This window comes from Lagenorhynchus albirostris, chromosome 20, assembly GCF_949774975.1.
Source record: "Lagenorhynchus albirostris chromosome 20, mLagAlb1.1, whole genome shotgun sequence".
In the NCBI taxonomy this organism is placed as follows: domain Eukaryota; kingdom Metazoa; phylum Chordata; class Mammalia; order Artiodactyla; family Delphinidae; genus Lagenorhynchus; species Lagenorhynchus albirostris.
Genome location: NC_083114.1, coordinates 20,779,281 through 20,782,166, shown reverse-complemented (window position 1 = coordinate 20,782,166; position 2,886 = coordinate 20,779,281). Strand labels below are relative to the sequence as shown.

At 37.9% G+C, this 2,886-nt stretch overlaps 1 non-coding gene across 1 annotated transcript; it reads right to left on the bottom strand.

Moving 5' to 3' along the window:
• Positions 1 to 2,492: 2,492 nt before the first annotated feature.
• Positions 2,493 to 2,656, bottom strand: LOC132512376 (U1 spliceosomal RNA). The gene has a single exon (XR_009538107.1). It is a non-coding gene; the product is annotated as a U1 spliceosomal RNA (small nuclear RNA).
• Positions 2,657 to 2,886: the final 230 nt, after the last annotated feature.

The window sequence follows — 2,886 nt, the reverse complement described above, 5'->3', positions numbered from 1 at the left end:
CACAGCGTTTAAGGAAGAACTGCATAGGATAATTGTGGATGAGGAATATTTGCCAAAACACGTATGTAAGGTCAATGAAAGTAGTTTGTTCTGAAAGCGTATGCCAGAGCATACATACATTCATCAGAAGTCCGAGACAATGCCAGGATTCAAGGCATTCAAAGACTATATAATGCCACTTTGGGGTAGAAATGTTGCAAGGTTCAAATTAGAGCTTTTCTTAATCTACCACTTGGAGAACCCTAGAGCATTCAGGAATATGAGAAAGCATATACTTCCCATTTATTGTTGCCATAACAGGAAAGCCTGGATGACATTAGCATTGTTTGAAAACAGGTTTTTGAACAGTTTTATTGTGCACGCAAGAGAATGTTGTAGGCAAAACATTCAATTCAAGATTCTTCTGATCTTAGACAATGCTCCAAGGCATCCATGTCATATCACTGACATGATGTAAAGGTTGTGTATTTGCTGCTGATCACAACGGTACTCATATAGTCAATGGACCAAGGTGCAATAGCTACATTCAGAGCACCCTATTTATGCCAAATGTTTGCATACGCTTTTGAACTGGCTGAATCTGGCCAAATGCTCTGAGAGATCTGGAAAAGTTTTCACATTCTAAATGCTATCCAGAGCATTGCTGTAGCATGGAAAGAAGTCACACAGCAATGCGTGAAGACATATGTGAACACATTCAAAAGATTCTGCTGTTGATGAAATAGTAAGTAACAAGATACTAGTGCTTGAGAAACAGCTAGAGTTGGACGTTGATGAAGAGGATATTCATGAGCTTGTTGGCCTCAAGGCTGAAGAGCTTTCCAATGAGGAGCTGATCAAACTGGAGGAAAAAAAGTTTAAAAGTTGGGGGACTTCCCTGGTAGTCCAGTGGTTAAGACTTCACCTTCCAAAGTAGGGGGTGTGGGCTCGATCCCTGGCTGGGGAGTTAAGATCCCACATGCCTCGCAGCCAAAAAAACCAAAACATAAAACAGAAGCAATATTGCAACAAATTAAATAAAGACTTAAAAAAAAAAAGTAAAGAAGTTGAGGCAGAGGAAGAAGAAGTTATACCCAAGGCACCAAGAAAGTTCATAGCAAAGAAACTGGCAGAAACATTTACTACTATGAGCAGGGGCGTATGGATATTAGAAGAGATGGACATCAATTACAAGAGGTTCTCAAGAGCTAACAGGCAGATACAGGATACTCTTATTTGCTGTAGAGAAATATGTAATGAAAAGAAGAAACAAACTGTACAGTCAAAACTTGAAAGCTTCCTGAATAACACTATGCCTGCTAAACCATTAGCAAGTATAGATGCCCCAATGCCTTCTACCAGCTATTCTCAAGCCTCATCAGGAGAGAAATTGATGACCCTGTCTCTGTAGCCTCCATATCATCCAGCAATTCATTTTAGTTCAATGCTTCAAACATTCTTCAGGCCTACTGTGCTTTCAGCTCTGTACCTTAATGGTGAGTATCCATATGACCATTCTGGTTTTCACTTTCAGTACAGTGGTCAATAAATTATATGAGATATTCAACATTTTAATATAAAAGTAAGCTTTGTGTTAGGTGACTTTGCCTAACTGTAGGCTAATGTAAGTGTTCTGGCTCATTTAAGGTAGGCTAGGCTGAGCTATGATGTTCAGTAGGTTACTTGTATTACATGCAGTTTTGACTTAAAATATTTTCAGCTTAACGATGAGTTTATTGGGACATAAATCCATCATAAGTCAAGGAAGATCTGTAATAGGAAAACATGAAAGTATAAATCTCACTGGTAAAAGTAAATATATAGTAAAATTCAGGATAATCTGTTATAAAGGTGGTGGTTAATCACTTGTAAAGCTAGTATGAAGGTTAAAAGACAAAAGTGGTAAAAAATAACTATAACTACAATAATTTGTTAAGGGATACACAGGATAAAAAGATGCAAATTGTGACTTCAAAAACAACATAGGTGTAGGGGAGAGTAAAAATCTAGAGCTTTAGAATGTGTTCAAACTTAAGTTGTTATCAATGTAGAATAGACCATTATAACTTGTTACAGGTAAGCTTCACAGTAACCACAAAGCAAAAACCTATAGTAGATACACAAAAGATAAAGGGATAAGAATCTAAGCATACTACTACAGAAAATCATCAAATCACAAAGCAAGTGAGTGAGAGAAGAAAAAAGAAACAGAGGAACTACAAAACAGCAGGAAACAATGAACAAAATAGTACTAAATGCAAACCCATCAATAATTATTTTAAAATTTTTTGTATGTATGTAAGTACAGTTGATTTCATTTAAGTTTCAGGTATACAGTGCAGTGATTCACGGTTTTTTTTTGTTTTTTGTTTTTGGCCATGCCACACGGCATGTGGCATCTTCGTTACCGGACCAAAGATGGAACCCGTGACCTCTGCAGTGGAAGCGCAGAGTCTTAACCACTGGACCACCAGGGAAGTCCCAGACGTCTGTTTTTCAAAACCTACAAAGACCAGGGGAAAACACGAGTGCCATCCCCCACTACCACAAATTATGCAGTCGAGTTTCCCACATTTGGGGAAATCGCAGGGGTCAGCACATCCAGAGTGCAATAGATAAGCCTTACCCTGGGAAAACCACCTTCGTGATCATGCTATCTCCCCTGCCAGGTAAGTATGTGATTCACAATTTTTAAAGGTTATACTTCATTTATAGTTATTCTAAAATATTGGCTATATTCCTGCATTGTACAGTATATCCTTGTAGCCTATTTATTTTATACATAGTAGTTTGTACCTCTTAATCCCCTACGCTTATTTTTCCCCTTCCCACTTCCTTCTCCCTACTGGTAACCACTAGTTTGTTCTCTGTATCTGTGAGTCTGTTTCTTTTTGGTTATACTCACTA